General features: G+C 34.8%; 1 long non-coding RNA gene across 1 annotated transcript in view; it reads right to left on the bottom strand.

Annotated features, from left to right (window-relative positions):
* Window positions 1-14,112: 14,112 nt before the first annotated feature.
* The window catches only part of LOC144964271 (uncharacterized), a 23,291-nt gene continuing 14,455 nt past the window's right edge, over window positions 14,113-22,948 (bottom strand). Inside the window, exons 3-5 of the long non-coding RNA XR_013643795.1 lie at window positions 18,121-18,301; window positions 17,187-17,355; window positions 14,113-14,478 (exon numbers count right to left, since the gene is read on the bottom strand). This is a non-coding gene — a long non-coding RNA (uncharacterized LOC144964271). The remainder of the gene's footprint in view (window positions 14,479-17,186; window positions 17,356-18,120; window positions 18,302-22,948) is intronic.

Raw genomic sequence — 22,948 nt, forward strand, 5'->3', positions numbered from 1 at the left:
CACCAAATTGATGACAATGTCATTTTCTTTCTTATTTAAAACTTTTCAGTTCCTTCCTTTTATAAACTTTTCAGTTCCTTCCTTTTTAAAAAAATACAAATCTCAGATATGCCTACTATGACGAAAAATTCGTATAATTTCCAAACCTTGGCTCCAAATTAAGACCTTCACGAATATCTCTTAGTCAATAAAACTTATCAAAATGAACGTTCATGCCTGACTACATCCTTTTATGAACTTTGAACTGTTTTATTTTCTGTTGACGGTAAATTATTCATTTTTAAATTTAACTAAAGTGACAACGATTTCTAGCTCCTAACAATTACGAATTTTCCAATTTTCCAGAACTCAGTTAATTCAAAATGTTCTCATCTCCTTTAATTTTGAACTTCCCTGTCCTTTTAACATCTCAAATTTTCTTATTTAAAAATCGTCTATCTTTATTATTTTTAAATCAGTCAGAACTTGTAATGGTTGCATGAAAGTTAGAACTAAAACACTATGATTGTTATCAAAGAGTTAAAAAGGTCCATAACGTGTCTTCAAACGGTAGTTGTAGAAAGCAAGTTGATTGGTTAATCTAACTTTCATCAGTACCCTTAATCTTTAATGTGAAAAAATAGAGAAACCCCTTCTTGAATCTAAATAGTAAAGTATTGAAATACACAAACCGTTTCAATCACTTAGGAATGGTGATAACATTGGCATAACTTAAAATGTCGAAGAGGTCGAGGAAAACATTTATGACAAACAGACAACTGGAGCTTGAAGTAAGAGTAAGTATGCAATACCATGTTGAAACTATTTCATAATGTGAAATGTGAAGAAATGACACGAGAATTAAGAAGGTAACGTGATAATGTTATTTCTACGAAGAATTCGTGAAATACAATGGAGAGATAAAAAGTCATTTATACAAGTACAAGAAGAAGATGATACTTTGACAACGAGAAGAAAAATGTGACAGACTGGTGACGGAAACAAATGGGAACCCATTATCACTGATACAGACAGGCAGAAAATGTCATGATGATGACTCCATGTGTCTGGACAATGTGTATTGCGATGCTCCACGTCTTAACTGGGTATTTATGTTCACTTTTCGATCACATCAAATTATTAAGATACCATGCAGTATAAGATGCCCAAACTATCAAGGATTTTATTGATTCAGAAATGCTTGTTTGTCAAATCCATGACCAAACTGCAATATTTTTAGTCCGAATGTGAGACTTTCAGACCTAGCTTTGAGATGACTCGACATAAATAGGAACGTCTAGCCAATCATACTCTTGTTTTCTTCTTGCCACGGTCACTGTAAACCAACATACTACCAAAATACATAACAGTCATCTGTAGGTCTCCAGAAAACGAAATGTATTTAAGTATAAACTTGAAAAACAAACGATTGAATTTCCGGTCTAAATACACTCATTTGTATTACAAATTTATGCAAATGCTGACTACATTTACCGTGGCACTAAGACACCAGGTCACCGTGCTCAACATGACAATGAAAGACATGATGATAATTATAAAACTGAGGCTTGAAGTAAGAAAACTTTTGCAATGTTATGTTGAAACTAATTAATGATGATGTGAAATGTGGACAAGTGGCATGGAGGGCGAAAAAGCCAACGCATTCAAAATGACATTTACATGAATAATGCCTGAAATACGGCAACTTGAACTTGAAGTAAGTAAACTACTGCAATGCTATGTTGAAACTGTTTTATAATGTTGTAAAATGAGAACAGGCAAGAAGGCTTTAGAAGTTGACACAATAGAAATGTAATTTCAAAGAAGAATGTCTGATATACAATGGAAAGATAAGATGTCGTTTTCAAAGTAAGGGCTCGGCACAGAGATATAACCAGTAATGAAATTTTCTTTTTATTTTGAATTTTGAACGTTTCAGGTATTTCTTTTTAAATTTTCTCAGTTAGTTCTGTATCTGCCATTCTGGTTCATTCTTTTCTACAACTTCACATTTCTTTTTAAAAATAACTCTTCTCTCGTGCATTAAAAATCTGTTTCTTTCTTTCTTAGAAACTTCTCAATTCCACTTTAAAGACACTTCTTAGTTCCTAGTTGTGGATGTTGAACTCAAAAATTCCTTCTTTACATTTAACCTACCAGCACCTACAATTCATTTTTTTCCTTAGAACTGTTCAGTTCCTTCCGTTAAAGGAATCCTCAGTTTGTGCTTTTTTGTCTTCTAAGTTATTTCCATGTTCCTTGTCTCTCGTTTTTGTTTTGCCTTTTCAAGAGAGGGGGAGGGGAGCTGAGGTGGGAGAGGAACATCTGTTTCTTCTTTCTCATTTTTTATCTTGGAACTTCTGTTCCATTTTGATCATTTCCATTTAAGATATGAGATTCTTCCATCAGCGCACGTATGTCCTTTTTGTTCAGCTCGTCATCTGTTTGAAAACATCAATTTGTTAGTTTAAAAAAAATCTCAGTTTCTTCCTTTCAAAACTTCTTAATTTCTGCTTTCAAGTGCTTCTAAGTACATTCATTGACCTTCTGTTTCTTCTTTCTATTTTTTTCTTGGAACTTCTCTGTCCCTGTTTAACTTCTCTCTTCCTTCTTTTTTTTTTATTCTATTGGACTTTTGAGTTCATTCTTTATTTTTTCATTTGAACTTCTGTGTTCCTTCTTCTTTTTTGTTCTTGAACTTCTGTCTTCCTTTTTATTTTCAACTTTTCTGTTTCCTCCTCCTCATTTTTTTTTTTTTTTGGGGGGGGGGGGATTTCTCAGTTCCATTTTATTTCAATTTAAACTTCTGTCTTCCCTCTTTTTTCTACTTTCTTCTGTGCTCCTTTTTACTTTGAACTTCTCTGTTTCTTTTTTCTCTTTTTTTTTTTAAATCTTGGAACTTCTCTGTTCCATTTTGATCATTTCCATTTAAGATATGAGATTCTTCCATCAGCGCTCATCCTTTTGAACATCTCAATTCTTTTCATGTAAAGAACCTCTCAGCTACTTTGTTTCAAAACTTCTTAGTTTTTGTTTTTATGTCTTTCTAAGTTCTTTCTTCGAACTTTTTGTTCATTCTAACTTTCTATATTTTTTTTGGAACTTCTGTGTTCCTTTCATTGTCTATGTCAACTTCTGTGTTTTTCTTTTTCCATTTGAACTTCTGTGTTTCTTTTTTTTTCTAGTTGAACGTATGTCCTTTTTGTTTGGAACATTCAGTTCCTTATTTATGACGTATCAGCTCCTCATCTATATGAAAACATCAATTCGTTTGTTTTAAAAAAATCCCAGTTTGTTCCTTTCAAAACCTCTAAATTTCTACTTTCAAGTGCTTCTAAGTTCATTCCTTGACCTTCTGTTTCTTCTTTCTATTTTTTTTCTTGGAACTTCTCTGTCCCTGTTTAACTTCTCTCTTCCTTCTTTTTTATTCTATTTGAACTTCTGAGTTCATTCTTTTTTATTTCACTTGAACTTCTGTGTTCCTTCTTTTTTTCTTTTTGAACTTCTGTGTTCATTCTTCATTTTCCTTTTTGAACTTCTGTGTTCATTCTTCCTTTTCCTTTTTGAACTTCTATGTTCCTTTTTTTCAACTTCTCTGTATCCTCTTTCTCATTTTTTGGAGGGAATTTCTCTGTTCCGTTGTATTTCAATTAAAACGTCTGCGTTCCCTCATTCTTCTACTTGAACCTCTGTTTTTCTTCTTTCAAATTTTTATCTTGGAACTTCTCTGTTCCATTTTGATCATTTCCATTTAAGATATGAGATTCTTCCATCAGCGCTCATCTTTTTGAACACCTCAATTCTTTTTATGTAAAAAAACTTCTCAGCTATTTTCTTTCAATATTTCTCAGTTTTTTTATATCTTTCTAAGTTCTTTCTTCGAACTTCTGTTCATTTTAACTTTCTATTTTTTCTTGAACTTCTCTGTTCCTTCCCTTGTCTATGTCAACTTCTGTGCTTCCTTTCTTTTTCTATTTGAACTGTGTTCATTTTTTTCTATTTGAACTTATGTCCTTTTTGATTGAAACACCCAGTTCCTTATTCATGACATCTGAGCTCCTCATCTATTTGAAAACATCAATTCGTTTTTTTTATTTTTTTATTCAGTTTCTTCCTTTCAAAACTTCTTAATTTCTGCTGTCAAGTGCTTCTAAATACATTCCTTGACCTTCTGATTCTTCTTTCTATTTTTTCTTGGAACTTCTCTTCCTTCTTTTTTTTATTCTATGTGAATTTCTGAGTTCATTCTTTTTCTTTTATTTTCACTTGAACTTCTGTGTTCCTTCTTCTTTTTTTTCAATTTGAACTTCAGTATTTCTTTGAGGGGGGGGGGGAGGGGGGGGGGTTCTCTGTTCCATTTATTTCAATTTAAACTCTGCGTTCCTTCTTTTTTTACTGGAACTTCTGTGTTCCTTTTAACTTTGAACCTCTCTGTTTCCTCTTTCTCATTTTTTATCTTGGAACTTCTCTGTTCCATTTTGATCATTTCCATTTAAGATATGAGATTCTTCCATCAGCGCTCATCCTTTTGTACACCTCAATTCTTTTCATGTAGAGAACTTCTCAGCTCCTTTCTTTCAAAACTTTTTATTTTTTGTTTTTATGTCTTTCTAAGTTCTTTCTTCGAACTTCTGTTCATTCTAGCTTTCTATTATTTTTTTTTTGAAACTTCTCTGTTCCTTTTCTTGTCTATGTCAACTTCTGTGTTTTTCTTTTTCCATTTGAACTTCTGTGTTTCTTTTTTTCTTCTAGTTGAACGTATGTCCTTTTTGTTTGGAACATTCAGTTCCTTATTTATGACGTATCAGCTCCTCATCTATTTGAAAACATCAATTCGTTTGTTTTAAAAAAAATCCCAGTTTGTTCCTTTCAAAACTTCTTAATTTCTGCTTTCAAGTGCTTCTAAATACATTCCTTGACCTTCTGTGTCTCCTTTCTATTTTTTCTTGGAACATCTCTGTCCCTGTTTAACTTCTCTCTTCCTTGTTTTTTATTCTATTTGAACTTTTGAGTTCATTCTTTTCTTTTCAATTGAACTTCTGTGTTCACTGCTCTTTTTCCTTTTGAACTTCTGTGTTCCTTTTTTTTTTTCAACTTCTCTGTTCCCTCTTTCTCATTTTTTTTGGGGGGGGGGGATTTCTCTGTTCCATTTTATTTCAATTTAAACTTCTGTCTTCCCTCTTTTTTCTACTTTCTTCTGTGCTCTTTTTTACTTTGAACTTCTCTGTTTCTTTTTTCTCTTTTTTTTAAATCTTGGAACTTCTCTGTTCCATTTTGATCATTTCCATTTAAGATATGAGATTCTTCCATCAGCGCTCATCCTTTTGAACATCTCAATTCTTTTCATGTAAAGAACCTCTCAGCTACTTTGTTTCAAAACTTCTTAGTTTTTGTTTTTATGTCTTTCTAAGTTCTTTCTTCGAACTTTTTGTTCATTCTAACTTTCTATATATTTTTTGGAACTTCTGTGTTCCTTTCATTGTCTATGTCAACTTCTGTGTTTTTCTTTTTCCATTTGAATTTCTGTGTTTCTTTTTTTTTTTTCTAGTTGAACGTATGTCCTTTTTGTTTGGAACATTCAGTTCCTTATTTATGACGTATCAGCTCCTCATCTATATGAAAACATCAATTCGTTTGTTTTAAAAAAATCCCAGTTTGTTCCTTTCAAAACCTCTAAATTTCTACTTTCAAGTGCTTCTAAGTACATTCCTTGACCTTTTGTTTCTTCTTTCTATTTTTTTTCTTGGAAGTTCTCTGTCCCTGTTTAACTTCTCTCTTCCTTCTTTTTTATTCTATTTGAACTTCTGAGTTCATTCTTTTTTATTTCACTTGAACTTCTGTGTTCCTTCTTTTTTTCTTTTTGAACTTCTGTGTTCATTCTTCATTTTCCTTTTTGAACTTCTGTGTTCATTCTTCCTTTTCCTTTTTGAACTTCTATGTTCCTTTTTTTTCAACTTCTCTGTATCCTCTTTCTCATTTTTTGGGGGGAATTTCTCTGTTCCGTTGTATTTCAATTAAAACGTCTGTGTTCCCTCATTCTTCTACTTGAACCTCTGTTTTTCTTCTTTCATATTTTTTATCTTGGAACTTCTCTGTTCCATTTTGATCATTTCCATTTAAGATATGAGATTCTTCCATCAGCGCTCATCTTTTTGAACACCTCAATTCTTTTTATGTAAAAAAACTTCTCAGCTATTTTCTTTCAATACTTCTCAGTTTTTTTATATCTTTCTAAGTTCTTTCTTCGAACTTCTGTTCATTTTAACTTTCTATTTTTTCTTGAACTTCTCTGTTCCTTCCCTTGTCTATGTCAACTTCTGTGCTTCCTTTCTTTTTCTATTTGAACTGTGTTCATTTTTTTCTATTTGAACTTATGTCCTTTCCAGTTCCTTATTCATGACATCTCAGCTCCTCATCTATTTGAAAACATCAATTCGTTTTTTTTATTTTTTTTATTCAGTTTCTTCCTTTCAAAACTTCTTAATTTCTGCTTTCAAGTGCTTCTAAATACATTCCTTGACCTTCTGTGTCTCCTTTCTATTTTTTCTTGGAACATCTCTGTCCCTGTTTAACTTCTCTCTTCCTTGTTTTTTATTCTATTTGAACTTTTGAGTTCATTCTTTTCTTTTCAATTGAACTTCTGTGTTCACTGCTCTTTTTCCTTTTGAACTTCTGTGTTCCTTTTTTTTTTTCAACTTCTCTGTTCCCTCTTTCTCATTTTGGGGGGGGGGGGGGATTTCTCTGTGCCATTTTATTTCAATTTGAACTTCTGTGTTCCTTTTTACTTTGAACTTTACTGTTACTTCTTTCTCATATTTTATCTTGGAATCTCTCTTTTCCATTTTGATATTTCCATTAAATATATGAGATTCTTTGGTTTTAGAAATACTCTAAATTTCATGAATTTCTTATGTCCTTATTCTTTGAATTTCTCACGTCCTGTTTTTTAACTTTCATGTTCATGATTTTGACATTCTCAGTTCCTTCCTGTAGTCTACTCTAACAATCATGAATTTTCAAATTTTCAAGTAGGAACTCTATTTTCCAGAACTCAGTTAATTAAACATTTTCTCATCTCCTTGTATTTTGAACTTCCCAGTCCTTTGAACTTCTCAAATTTTCTTACTTAAAAATCTTCTAGCTTCAATCTTTTAAAATCAGTTTGAACTTGTAATGGTTGCATGAAAATTATAACTAAAACACTATGATTCTTATCAAAGCGTTAAAAAAAATGTGTTCTTCATACGGTAGATGTAGAAAGCAAGTTCATTGGTCAATCTATAATTCATCAGTAAATCTTTAATGTGAAAATATAGAGATGACGAAATCAAGTCAAAATGAAACCCCTTCTTGAATCTAAATAGATACACAAACCGTTTCAATCACTTAAGAATGGTGATAACATCCGCATAACTTAAAATATCGAAGAGGTCAAGGAAAACGACATTTATGACAAACAGACAACTGGAACTTGAAGTAAGAGTAAGTGTGCAATATTATGTTGATACTATTTCAAAATGTGAAATGTAAAGAAATGACATGAGAATTAAGAAGGTAACGCGATAATGTTATTTCTAAGAAGAATGCGTGAAATACAATGGAGAGATAAAAAGTCATTTACAGAAGTATAAGAAAAAGATAATACTTTGACAACGAGAAGAAAAATATGACAGACGGGTGACAGAAACAAATGGTAACCCATTATCACAAACACAGACAGGCAGAACATGTCATGATGATGACTCCATGTGTCTGGACAATGTGTAATGCGATGCTCCACGTCTTAACTGGTATTTGTGTTCACTATTCGATCACATCAAATTATTAAGATAAACATTCAGTCTATACAGATAAGATGCCCAAACTATCAAGGATTTTATTGATCCGGAAATGCTTGCTTGCAGAATCCATGACCAAACTGCAACATTTTTAGTCCGAATGTGAGACTTTCAGACCTAGCTTTGAGATGACTCGACATAAATAGGAACGTCTAGCCAATCATACTCTTGTTTTCTTGTTGCCACGGTCACTGTAAACCAACATATTACGAAAATACATAACAGTGGTCTGTAGGTCTCCAGAAAACGAAATGTATTTAAGTATAAACTTGAAAAACAAACGATTGAATTTCCGGTCTAAATACACTCATTTGTATTACAAATTTATGCAAATGCTGACTACATTTACCGTGGACACTAAGACACCAGATCACTGTGCCAAACATGACAATGAAAGACATAGTGACAATGATAAAACTGAGGCTTGAAGTAAGAAAACCTCTGCAATGTTATGTTGAAACTAATTAATGATGATGTGAAATGTGGACAAGTGGCATGGAGGGCGAAAAAGCCAACGCATTCAAAATGACATTTACATGAATAATGCCTGAAATACGGCAACTTGAACTTGAAGTAAGTAAACTACTGCAATGCTATGTTGAAACTGTTTTATAATGTTGTAAAATGAGAACAGGCAAGGAAGCTTTAGAAGTTGACACAATAGAAATGTGATTTCAAAGAAGAATGTCTGATATACAATGGAAAGATAAGATGTCGTTTTCAAAGTAAGGACTCGGCACAGAGATATAACCATTAATGAAAGCTTTCTTTTTATTTTGAATTAGGTATTTCTTTTTTAAAGTTTCTCAGTTACTTCTTTATCTGACGTTCTGGTTCATTCTTTTCTACAACTTCACATTACTTTTTATAAAATAACTCTTCTCTCGTGCATTAAAAATCTGTTTCTTTCTTTCTTAGAAACTTCTCAATTCCACTTTAAAGACACTTCTTAGTTCCTGGTTGTGGATGTTGAGCTCAAAAGTTCCTTCTTTACATTTAACCTCCCAGCACCTACAATTCATTTTTTTCCTTAGAACTGTTCAGTTCCTTCCTTTAAAGGAATCCTCAGTTTGTGCTTTTTTGTCTTCTAAGTTATTTCCATGTTCCTTGTCTCTCGTTTTTGTTTTGCCTTTTCAAGAGAGGGGGAGGGGAGCTGATTTGGGAGAGGAACACCTCTGTTCCATTCTTTTTAAAAAATCTTCTCTGTTTCTTCTTTCTCATTTTTTATCTTGGAACTTCTCTGTTCCATTTTGATCATTTCCATTTAAGATATGAGATTCTTCCATCAGCGCACGTATGTCCTTTTTGTTCAGCTCGTCATCTATTTGAAAACATCAATTTGTTAGTTTAAAAAAAAATCTCAGTTTTTTCCTTTCAAAACTTAATTTCTGCTTTCAAGTGCTTCTAAGTACATTCCTTGACCTTCTGTTTCTTCTTTCTATTTTTTTCTTGGAACATCTCTGTCCCTGTTTAACTTCTCTCTTCCTTCTTCTTATTCTATTGGACTTTTGAGTTCATTCTTTATTTTTTCATTTGAACTTCTGTGTTCCTTCTTCTTTTTTGTTCTTGAACTTCTGTGTTCCTTTTTATTTTCAACTTCTCTGTTTCCTCCTCCTCATTTTTTGGGGGGAATTTCTCAGTTCCATTTTATTTCAATTTAAACTTCTGTCTTCCCTCTTTTTTCTACTTTCTTCTGTGCTCCTTTTTACTTTGAATTTCTCTGTTTCTTTTTTCTCTTTTTTAAATCTTGGAACTTCTCTGTTCCATTTTGATCATTTCCATTTAAGATATGAGATTCTTCCATCAGCGCTCATCCATTTGAACACCTCAATTCTTTTCATGTAAAGAACCTCTCAGCTTCAAAACTTCTTAGTTTTTGTTTTTATGTCTTTCTAAGTTCTTTCTTCGAACTTTTTGTTCATTCTAACTTTCTATATTTTTTTTGGGAACTTCTGTGTTCCTTTCATTGTCTATGTCAACTTCTGTGTTTCTTTTCTTTTTGTATTTGAACTTCTGTGTTCCTTTTCTTTTCTAGTTGAACGTATGTCCTCTTTGTTTGGAACATTCAGTTCCTTATTTATGACATCTCAGCTCCTCATCTGTTTGAAAACATCAGTTCGTTTGTTTTTTTAAAAAAATCTCAGTTTCTTCCTTTCAAAACTTCTTAACTTCTGCTTTCAAGTTCTTTTAAGTACATTCCTTGACCTTCTGTGTCTTCTTTCCGTTTTTTTTTCTTGTAACGTCTCTGTCCCTGTTTAACTTCTCTCTTCTTTTTTATGCTATGTGAACTTCTAAGTTCATTCTATTGTTTTCACTTGAACTTCTGTGTTCATTCTTTTTTTTTTCTTTTTGAAAATCTGTGTTCCTTTTTTTTCAACTTCTCTGTTCCCTCTTTTCATTTTTTGGGGGAAATTTCTCTGTTCCATTTTATTTCAATTTAAACTTCTGTGTTCCCTCCTTTTTTCCACTTGAACTTCTGTATTCCTTTTACTTTAAACTTCTCTGTTTCTTCTTTCTCATTTTTTATCTTGGAACTTCTCTGTTCCATTTTGATCATTTCCATTTAAGATATGCGATTCTCCTGTTTTAGAAATAATCTAAATTTCTTAATTTCATGAATTTCTTATGTCATTCTTTGAATTTGTCACGTCCTGTTTTTGAACTTTTAAGTTCCTGCTGTTGAACATCTCAGTTCTCTCTTGTTCTGTTCTTCACTGTTCCCCCTTCTAGAAAAATTCCAGTTCCAAGTACCAGAATTAACAGAGAGTTTTTAAAATGTCAGTACATAAATTGAGTCATTAGTAAGGGGCATAGTAATAAAGGTAGCAACCATGGATAGTTGTGTTAGGGAGGGAATGATGGGGAAAGGGACAATGAGGATGTAAATGGTGTTGACAATGGTGCATCAGTGGTAAGGACCATGATGGTGGGGAATGCAATGGTAGAGCTCCAGATGATGAAAGTGGTGTTGGCATAGAGGTAATGGCAGGGATGAAGATGATGGAGCCACGGCAGTGGCAATGATGATGAAGATGACAAAGGCAAGTGTCGTGATAATGGGAATCACTCAAGTAGGATCATGGTGGAGAGGATTGAAGATGGTGGGAAGTGAATCAGATGATATTGGTTGTGACTGGGAGGTGGTAGTTTTGGAAGAGATGATGGGGAATGCGGCATGGTGAAAGGGATTGTGATGAATCGATCATGGTGTGAGATTAGTGACAATGCGTGGTAGGGATGGCAAGGATATGATGACAGACGCAGATTTAGCAATGAAGATCAAGCAGTAACACAGTTCTAGACCTAGTCCTGAAATGATTCAACAATGGGAAAGTCAGGCCAATCACACAATATGTTTTCATTACCGCAGTCACTGTAAATCAACATTCTGCCAAAATACATTCGGGTGATCTGTAGGCCTCCAGATCACCTATTGTATTTTGGTATGGACCTGAAACACAAACAAATACACCCCCACCGGTTGAGGCACACTCATCTGTATTACAAATCTATGCAAATGCCGACTACATTTACCATGGGAACGAGGACTATTGTGTGACTCACTTGACTCCACCCATTCCAAATCAAATCGGGATGCCAAGTCTAAAACCACACCACTACTATCACTTCATCACCAATTCTACCTCCATCGTCACAATCCTTATCAGCTCCACCACCCACTATCATTTCCCTCACACCTATGATCTCAACATCACAATCCCTGTCACCTTACCACTATCACCACCAGCCGGTTCCTCCACTAACACCTACCATCGCAACCACTATCATCATCATCACTTCCCAGCATCCCCTCCTCGCCACAACAACCCTACCATCATGATTTCCATCATCACTCCACCCACCGTTGTCACCCACATCACCACTGCGACTGCCGTCGATCCACCATCGACATCTCTATCATCACCTCGCCACCAACAACACCTTCATCATCAAGAACTCTGCCATTACATTACCTACCACAATGGGCCGTACCACTACTGCATCATATACCGCATCCATTGTTAACATCATAACATCCTCACCATAATCGTTTCCCAGCATCCCCTCCTCGCCACAACAAACCTACCATCACGATTTCCATCCCATCATCACGCCACCAACCGTTGTCATCCACTCCACCACTGCTTCTACCGTCGATCCACCATCGAGATCCCTATCATCCCTTGCCACCAGCAACACCTTCATTGCCAAGAAATCTGCCATTACAATCCCTACCATTACGGGCCCAATAATGGTAGGCATTACTTCACACATCACATCCATTGCTTACATCATCAACACCCTACTCAGCTCCCTTTTTTCGACCTTTTTAAAACTCTTTCACAAAGAGAAGGAACGTCGAAATGCTCAACGAAAATGGTGGATTTTAGTTGGATGCCACCAAACCTAATTGGCTCGTTTAGTCGCCTCTTACGACACGCATGAGCTTACGGTGGGTCAATTCTAGTATCCTCTCAGTTGAGGGACCCCGGATACCACACGGGGGGCAATAGAAGTTTGAAGTAAGTAAACTATTGCAGTGGTATGTTAAAACTTTTATAATGTAGAATTTGTTTGAACAGGCAACAAGGGCTAAGAAGCTAATTTCTCAGTTACTTCTTTTTCTGACTTACTGGTTCATTCTTTTAAAAAAACAAGGTTTTCAGTTCCCCTCATTTTGAACTTCCTGTTCTTTTTTCTGATCTTCTAAATTCTTTCTTTTTCTTTAGAACTAAGTTCCTTTTATTCTCATTTTTTCCTTGAAATTCTCAGTTCTATCTCGTTTGAACTTCTCAGTACATTCCATTTTTATTTTGGAACTTATCAGCTCTTTCTTATAACTTCTCAGCACATTATCTATTTGAAAATTTCAAGTCTTTCCTTTTTCTAGAACCTCTCAGTTTCTTCTTTTCCCTGCTTCTTTGAGCTTTCAAGTTTTCTTTTTTGAACCTCTCAGCTTCTATATTTTTTGAATTGCTCAGTTCCTTCTCTCTTTGAATATCTTCGGTGCCTTCAATTTGAACAAACTCATTGTTCCTTTAAAAATAACTTTCCATTTCTCCTTAAAAAAACAAAACAATCTCTTCAGCTTCTTTATTATTTGAACACCTCAATTCTTTTTTTTTTAAAGGAACTTAACAGCTCCGTCCTTTTAAAATTTCTCTCACTGCTTTTATGAGTTTCTAAGTTTCCTCTTTATTGGAACTTACTTTTTTAACAGCTCATCTCCTTTTTATTATGAATCTTCTCATTAAAAAAAAAACTTCAGCTCCTGTATTTTGAAATTCTCAGCTCCCTTTTCTATTCTTTTTTTTACACTTTCACAAAGAGAAGAGACGATCAAAATGCCTCGTTATGATGGCGTTTTTTAGTTTTGTTGGATGCCACCTAACCTGAATGGTTCGTTTAGTCGCATATTACGATGATGCACACGTAAGCTTGCGGTAGGTTAATTGTTGAGGGACCCTAGATGCCACACGGGGGAGGGGGGGGGGTGGGGGGTGGGGGCTTGAGCTTGAAGAAAATAAATTGCTGGAATTCTATGTTGAAAAGATTTGATAATGTTGTAAAATGGGAACAACAGACAAGAAGAGTTAAGAAGTTGACGCAATAGAAATGTGATTTCTAAGAAGATATCATTTTGACAACAAGGACTCGGTATATACAGAGATATAACAGGTAATGTAAGCTTTCCTTTTTTGGAACGCCTAAATTCTTTCTTTGTTAACCTAACTATTACCTAACCTATCCATCTCCATCTACGTGGCCATACAGCTCTAAAGGACTACTTTTTTGTCTTTTTATAAATTGTTTTCCTAACATACCTCTTTTCATTTGACACATTAAGTAGGATTTTTATCATAATTACTACCATTGTCTATCATTAATAGCATTTGCATAAATGCTATTTTCATAATAGAAAAACAAATTTAGTTTTGTGGTATGTAAGCTGCACTACATATTAATAATTAAATTAGCTACTGGTTTATTCCATAAAACTAATGATCAAATCATTTAAGTCAAGAAACATAACCAGTAAAACGTTTAGAATTAATAAGCGAGCTTTCTCGACTACAGTTTGTATATTGTGGTGCAGCTTACATTATCATAATATCTAAAAATTAAAAAAAACAAAAAACGGTGTGACTTACATTCCTAATAGAAATAAATCAAACGACATGTCATTTCTCTCTCTCTCTCTCTCTCTCTCTCTCTCTCTCTCTCTCTCTCTCTCTGCTCTCTCTCTCTCACACACACACACACACACACAAACACACAACGAGCGAGCCACAGAGAGAGAGAGAGAGAGGTAGAGAGAGAGAGAGAGAGAGAGAGAGAGAGAGAGAGAGAGAGAGAGAGAGAGAGAGAGATTACATATAATTTTGACATTGAAATAAAACTAGCCTTAAATTTATAACAGAGTTAAGATGGCAAATTCTCACCATGATTACGACCTGACAAAAGTTAAATTCGTGTCCTTTTTAAATAGTGTTGATTGTGTTAAGACCTCAAAGGAACGGTCGTCTTTTGAAGAAAGATCTGTATTCCCAAAATCATCCGATGAAGAGTTGTTCGTTTCTTGACATAGTTCCATTTCTGTCTCAAGTGTATAATCACTTCTTGAATGTAAAATCACCCACAAAGAAGATTTGATGATGACCTACAACAGGAGGAGGAAACAAATGCAATGAATGATGAGTCTTGTTTTTTAGGGGATTTAAGGCACTTGTAACACATTTAGGTCATATGAGCGCTGATAAATCGGAAGAAAATGGGGTAGGCAACAATTTATAGAATTACATGAAAAAGTAAGACAGAAGGGGATTAGTTCGAGTATGGAACGGAAATATATATTCAAGAGCATATCATTCTTAGCTTCAGATCACCTAAAAGTCTCATCTTCACATCAGCACAGGCTCCCACTAAGACCAATACACTTAAATGTTTACAGAATATATCCAAAACAGAAAACATCACTAACAAAATATAACATAGGGATGGTTTATAAGGGGAATAATCCTCTCCCAAAATTTGTACTAATCATTTGACTGTTTCCCTCTCAGCCAAGGAACCAAGCAAAGGGCAGGACAAAGCCAAGCAATTCCAGTCCAAGACAAAGAAAGCAACTTGGAAAACAGATATAAGGAGTTTGAAGACACAGAAAGTGACCTCCTGCCCACTATGGGAGATCAATGGACCCCATCCAGCGTTGGGCCCGTTTTCATGAACGAGGACTAGATTTAGTAATTTACTAGTGTAGTAAATGACTAGCTAGTCTTAAGCCCAAGCGACGCAAGTGTCTAAAAAATCCGTTTTTATGATCGCTTCCTAGTCTCGGATTAGCAAGTCACTTGCCTAGAATTGGGCGTTGTAAAGACGGTGACTAATTCGGCTCTTTTGTGCGGGTAACATCACATCTCTACTACATGAAGATAGGAAATGTTTTGTTTATGTTTTTAAGGGTTTTACGGCGCTTGCAACACATTAAGGTCATATCAGCGCCAGTAAAAAGGAAGAAAATGGGATAGTAAAAAGTTATAGAATTACAGGTAAAGCACCCAAGAAAAGGTAAGACAAAAGGGAATTGGTTCAAATAGCAAACAGACGTAGATTCCAAAAGCACACTATCAAAGTACGTAGCTTGAGATCACCTAAAAGTCTCACCCAGACACCAGCACAAGATCCCACTAAGAGGAATACACTCAAATGTTTACAAGTGTTAAAAATTAACAAAAATAACAATACATATCTGAGAGATGATTTACAAGGAAAAAATATCATCTCCCAAAACTATAACTATACATTCGATTGTTTCCCTCCTAGCAAAGGACTCCGACCATGGTCAGGACAAAACTAAGTAATCTCATTCCAAGACAAAGACAGAAAGTAATTGGAAAACAGATACAGGGGGATAGAAGACACAGCAAGTACCTCCCTGCCCACTATGGGAGGTCAGCAACCCCACCCAGGAAGATAGGAAAGATACACACGCTTCATACTTACAACGCAAAAGATTTTCCTAACTGGAAATTAGTAATACACGTGATATTGACTGCCGACTGTTATAGACTGCAATGATGTCCATAGTCGACCGTCAATTCTTTTTTTAGAACAATGGCAGTTTCATCGAGATAATCAACACCGAGAGTCAAAAGAAATTGAACCAAAACAACAAATAATTACACAAAAGAGAAAGTGTGTTCTGATTAATCAGATTATTTCAGTCAATTGCAATGTTAACTTTTGTCTCCACAATAGTTTCTAATTTAAAAAATAATAAAAAATATTTTTTGGTTGTTCTTTGACGCAAACCTTTCGATTTTGGAGTCTCTTGTCCATGTTCATTCTCATTGCGAGTCTCAACTCCGAGCCGACAGATTCATTTTTTAAAAGTCTTTACTCACAAAAATGAGTACTTTCGACGATCTCCACTTATCTTATAGTTTTTTAAAGCCAGTGTCAATGGCAACACAGCGCACAGGTATTCGAACTCGGTACCTTTCATGTGCGAAGAAAAGACCGCACCTCTGAGCTACGCTAACCCCTTAGAAATCGATTCCAAGAGAATTAAAAAAAACAAACAAACCTGCCTTTCCTTTTTTATAAAATTATGTTGTAAACACAAGCTATCTGGAGAACATACCAAGATAACGGGACTCGATAACAGGTCCTATATCACCCACTGCCATTTGTCACTGCCAATACACACTCACAAACAAACACACACACACACACACACAGAGAGAGAGAGAGAGAGAGAGAGAGAGAGAGAGAGAGAGAGAGAGAGAGAGAGAGAGTTTATTTCTCCTTGTAACACGGCGGATTAGGATAGTGCATCACCAGTAAAAAAAAAGGGAAGATGGTCACAATCAAAATGACAAAATGATTCCTAACAAATATAACATAATTGTCATCTATGGTTTAAAAAAAAAAAAAAAAAGGGGGGGGGGGGTCATTTTCAAATCGTTAGGGATTTGTTTAACTGAAAAATGTAAGGTCAAATGATTCTTTTCTTCCTCCTTTCCACGTCAACTCACAATGCAACCAGCATCTTTACAGAGAGAGAAAGAAAATGTGTGTGTGTGTGTGTGTGTGTGTTGTGTGTGTGAGAGAGTGAGAGAGAGATGGGGGAGAGAGGGGGAGGAGAGGGAGAGACAGAGAGGGGGAGGGCGAAGAGAGAGAGGGAGGGAGACAGAGAGATAGAGAGATTGGGGAGAGAGCGAAATAGAGAAAGAATGAGAGAGAGAAAGAGAGAGAGAGAGAGAGAGAGAGAGAGAGAGAGAGAGAGAGAGAGAGAGAGAGAGAGAGGGGGGGGGGAAGGGGAGGAGTTGAGATGGAACTAAGGAAAAAAAAATATGGAAATCTTACTTGAAAACATGAAATCTAATCAATAAATCCAGTCCTTTGACCAAAAGGGATTTGTAAAATGCTGTCTTTAAGATAATGATGCCGTTCCTCAAAGAAATCCATCAGGATGCACATGAAGGAAAGACGCTCTCTAGTGTAAAAATGTTGTCTCATGGCGTAATATGTTGACCTGTGTTAAAATGAGACAAAATTGATATCACCTTATATAATCTGATCATAAAAGAGGAGCATGTTAGCCATCAAAATATATTTTAAAACGTTTCACAGTCAATTAGTTTTGGGCCTGTTTTTTTTTCTTTCTTTTTGCAAAGTCGCATCATCATCATTTATTATACCATTTGTATTTGTGAAGGAAGTCATTATTTTCTCATTATAGTCATAAATTTTTAGGAAGTTCTTATTCGTATTTGAAAACAAAAGTAGGCGTTTAAAAAACAATTCATATAATGATAGTTTGATCACGTCATTATTTTTAAGTCGAATCTATTAATCTCTAATTCGGCCAAGGCAAACAAAACCAATCGTATGGTCTAATGACATGACACTCGCCTTCGGATTGGAAGGTCCTGGGCTCAAATCCCGCTCTGAGAGGCGCATAGTTGAGTCTTTGGAAAAGGCTGTCTACTCACATTATCTCACCGCACTGTACTCAGCTGTAAAATGTGTACAAGGTCGTTAACAGCGTGTTATCTGTCGTAAAAAAGTGTGATATCACCTAAGACGCGCCATGACTCATCGTACGTATTATAAATGTTGCTACTGGCTGAGGGCCCATCGTAAAGCGTCTTGAGCACGTTTAGTGGATATTGCTCTATATAAATGGGTGAGGTTATTGGGGGACTACTACACACATATTTTGCGATGAAGATCTTTGAAACAGCACAAGTAAACAAGAGAAAAGGGGAGATGAAAACAGGGGAAAGAGAAGTCTTACCTTAAAAATGAGATTCACGCAATTAATACAGTCATTGTAATTACGACTTTAATTGTATTAATCTTTTTGACAAATGTTTATTGTAGAATCCGTTATCACTCATTTGATGGTGATCGCCGCCCCTCAAAGAAAAGACACCTCATTATAAAATAAGGACATCCTTGTGTTGTAAAATTCTGACCTGTGTAACAGAGGAAAGAAGAAAGAAAAGAAAGAAGAAAAATTGAGAACCGAATGAAATCTGATCCTTGAAGAGGTACAAGTGAGCCATCAGAGAGAGAGAGAGAGAGAGAGAGAGAGAGAGAGAGAGAGAGAGAGAGAGAGAGAGAGAGAGAGAGAGAGAGAGATAAACGTTTTAGAGTAAGCCTGAGCTTATCGGCAATTTCAAAGATAAAATAAAAATAAAAAGCAAATATTTATATAATTTAATCATATATTCAAATAAAGTTTCATTTTCAATCAATAAAAAAAATAATTCTGTATGAAGGATATAAGATTATACTATAATATAATGTTACTTTTTTTCTCAGAAGTAGAGAACATCTGCTGTTGTTGCTGATCTTGTACTTATAATAAAAAGTCAATAAACTGTAACTTTTGCTCACTTTTTCTTTCTTTGTATATTTTGTTGTTGCGTTTTATTTTTCAGGTTTAATTCATGTATGTATGATTAACAAATTGACAGCAAAATCAACAGTTTGACAACAATTGCATCCCGCACTTTTAGATTGTTACAATACATTAAGACCGATAGCTAATGATGAAGTAGTTCTCTAGTGTTTGGCTTTCACAGAGAATCACTGAAGTAAAATTTTAAAATGGGCTTTGAAAACACCTACTACCTCCATAATTACAAAACTTGGCCTGGTTTTATTCGATAAATCAAATACAGCGGCGTGGCGTATTGACAGCGTATGGTGGTGCCATGATTAGAAGAAGAAAAAAATTCTAAAACAGTGAACACGGTTAAGAGGAGAGAGCACATGTTAAAAACTCTCTTTTTTGGAAGGGTGGGGGGAGGGTCGATGGTTTCTACGAGTAGACAAAACTCACAAAAACAAATAATTCATGAAAACATCAAGCCTCAACACTGAGATACAAGTCCCGTATGAAAAGGTCTTTGTAATTATTCTTTGTCCACCATTTAAAGGATTGGTTTTGGTCGATAATGCAATCAATATGTGATAAATGTAAATCAAAAGAGAAAAAAAAAGCCTATGACAGAAATTACTTACTTTTAGTACTTGTAAAGAAAATCTGCACGGCGATGTTTCATCTCTGCAAATCTTTTTATAATGTGTTATTGAAATTTGGAATGGCATCTATTTCAGCTTTGTGAATTGACAGAATCATTAACGAATTTAACAGCTCTGTGTTTCATTGAATTTCGCAAGAAATTTTTCACTCTTTTAAGGGTGCTAAAACAACGTTCAGGAGGTTAAGAATTACGATGGAAGTGGTTAAGGTCACTATAGCCTATAGATGTCCATGATTTGTCAGTGTTTGTTGTATCTGTAAAAAGTAGACAATAAAAACAAAAGAAACGTCTTTTTTTTTCTAAACTAATTGTGAGCCATTCATGCCTGTCAGACCATGTCACTGAAAAAGAGCGTTTTCGAGATTTCCACACCTGTGTTAATTCAAAATCAGTTGGTTGGTGAGGAACTAGTCTTTTTATTTATAATTTGTCATCTAGTGTCAATCTCCCAAACGGTCGGTGAAGTAAAGAGTCAACTTGATTCATTGCAATTCATTGTTTAACAAAACAAAACTTCAAAGTATATCTCAAATAATGGAAATTAGTGGACTACGATTAATGATTGCACAAATAAAAGGTAGATTCAGATCTTAAAGCATCACAAAGAAAAAATCACTCCACTTAAGTACTTAAAAAATCTAAAAACACACCAAAGTATAACTGTTGACAATCTTCGCTTTCTTTCTCTGACTCACACAAATACACACACACAAACAAACACACACACAGACACACACACACACAAATAAACACTCATACACATGTAACCATCAACTCGGCACTACAAGCAAGAAAAATGTTGGTAAATTCGTCAACAATGCTGCGTTGCAAAGAATTACTTTATTCAATAATCGTGAAAAAGAGTTGGGGGGGGGGGGGTTGATATGTCATATTTTTAAGTTTTATGTTGTCTTTGCTGCTTACAAATAAACTTGACAATAATCAGTGTTTTTGACAGTTAATGTAATATTTTGGATGGCCGAAGTTACCCTAATTTGGCGCATCCCCCCGTCCAACGGTGGAGCTCTCAGATCCTGGCACAAGTCGAGGGGTTTTCCGCTATTTGAAGATAATATAATTCGACCCAGTTTCTCGCTCAATCAGCTGTAGCGATACTAATGGATAGAGCATTAACTGGAGCTTGGATTGCTTTGCACCACGGTGTTTGATTTAGTCACTACTTCGCGCAGTGATGTCACCAACACACGAGTCGGCGCAGTGCGTGATTCGGAATCTTGAATAGTGGAGACTAAAAAGGCAGTATGTTGTTGGCGAGTTGGCGAAAGACAGTGGAGTTAAAATTTCTCAGTTTTATTTTTAATTAAATTATGCTGTTAATGATTTTTAAAAGATTGGTACGGTGCCTGGCACCATAGGATCCAATGGCCCCACGCCACTGATCAAATATAGTTCTAGTTAGTCCATTTCGTTTTTCGGTGGAGTATTGAGAGTCTTTGAAATTATGTGCGTATAAAACATCATTAAATGAAATTTTCTAGTACAGCTGACGCAGTCTTTTTCATCAAATCGTTCCTTCTTGTATTAACCACCCAATTTCTACGGCTTTCAGGGAACCCGATAACTAAGTTGGTAGGGCACTCGCTCTTCACACACAAAGGGACCGAAATCGAATTCTGGGTGCATTCAAGATTTTTTTCCTACCGCCCAGCAATGATTGGGTATCTGGGTTTGTCAGATCTGGCGGAAAGTACCTTACGATAGACTAGTCCTGTCCTTAAGGTAGCAAGCCATTGCTATTGTTCGTTTTACGCCATAAAAACCGGGATAAACGCCGGCTCCTTGGGTCTAATGTTTCTGAAGGACTACTTTAAAAAAAATTCATCTTCAGGAAATTAAACAAATAACATATCTTTGTCGAACAGTTGTTTTTATAATTTTGACAGAACAACATTGAGCATTGACATTATGCTTGTTTATCTCGATAATAGGCAGAACTTTCGATTTAGTGCTTTCAACCAAGTCAACTTATGACTGACTTGACTTAAGGACTTTCGCTTCCTAATCATCCGATCGAGACGCCTCGACTGCCTCTCTAATCATGTGTCATTTCCTTCCACAGTTCACGGTATTTTGCTCTGGATACTAATTTCATAAGGTCTTCCTTTGATTTTAATTCTTTGTTATTTTGAAGGCGTTTTAGATCTCTATTCAGGACAGTGTGAATTGACGTGGGTGGTTTACCTTGATATTTCTTGTGTCCAGATGGGAAGAAAAAAGTATTCATGGCTTTATTAGCTGGTATATTTTCATCTCTTTTGAGTATATGCCCAAAAAGCCTCCAGGATTTGAATAAATAAGGGTCTTTCATTCCATTACTCATACACTGTTTTATTGCTTATTTTGTGGGGTATCGTATATTCAGGACACTTTTCAGTGGTTTTCTATGGAATCTGTCTAATCTTTGCTCTTCAGTTCCAGTCAGTGCCCATTTGTTGTATATAAGCACGGATTTTACAAGGGTTGTGTATAATTAGATTTAGTCTTTATTTTTATTTTATCTTTTCAAATCCACATACATATTATGTAATAATTTATTTAGTGCAACCGTCAATAAACTTTCCTTCTTTCTACGTCTTCCTTGTCTCCTATTTATGATCCTTATTTTGTGGTCGCTCTTCATCCATGTTTCTTCCTTGGCAGTAATGTTACATCTGTTTGTTTTGTCAGTATTAACGTACAGTTGTTGTTTTTGTAAAGCTTCTTGGGTGTCTTTTACACTGACTTGTTTGAGGCCAATAACGTCAATGTCGTCTGCATATACAATTTCCATGGGGAGCTCGTTTTGAAAATGTAATTGGGCCGAAGGTACAGATGTATGCACAATTTTTAAAGCATTTTCTAGGTAGACGTCTAAATGATAAATAAAACAGATGATTTATCCTCTGAGGCACGATTATTTTGGTCGTAATCCAGGTTTCACTTCAAGTAATTAAGTGAATACACTATTTCGAATGCAACGATTTGCTTAAAAACGCAAAACTGACAACTTTTTACAGTGTAGAAATTGGTTGATTTTGAGAGTGTTAGTGTCTTCGGTAAATTTTTAATGATATCTGTTTGACTTAACGAACTTTCAAACTGACTTTGAATTATAAAAGGAAATCAAGTTATCTGTTTATCTATCTGTCAAAAATATATTTCTAATTTTCAAATCTTTCAGTAGAGTTGTGCGCCGTACAATTTTTTTAGATATTGACTCAAATAAGCACAATGTTCTCCACAAGGCTATATTTTTTAAGGAAAGGATTATTATTATTATTATTATTTTTATTATTATTATTATTATTATTATTATTATTATTATATTATTATTATTATTATTATTATTATTATTACTATTATTATTATTATTATTATTATTATTATTATATTATTATTATTATTATTATTATTATTATTATTATTATCATTATTATTATTATTATTATTATTATTATTATTATTATTATTACTAAGACGATGACGACGACTATGACGATGATGATGATGATGATGATGATGATGATGATGATGATGATGATGATGATGATGATGATGATGATGATGATG

This window comes from Berghia stephanieae, chromosome 1 (genome assembly GCF_034508935.2).
Source record: "Berghia stephanieae isolate SIO BIC M18660-M18661 chromosome 1, UCSD_Bste_1.3, whole genome shotgun sequence".
Classification (NCBI taxonomy): domain Eukaryota; kingdom Metazoa; phylum Mollusca; class Gastropoda; order Nudibranchia; family Aeolidiidae; genus Berghia; species Berghia stephanieae.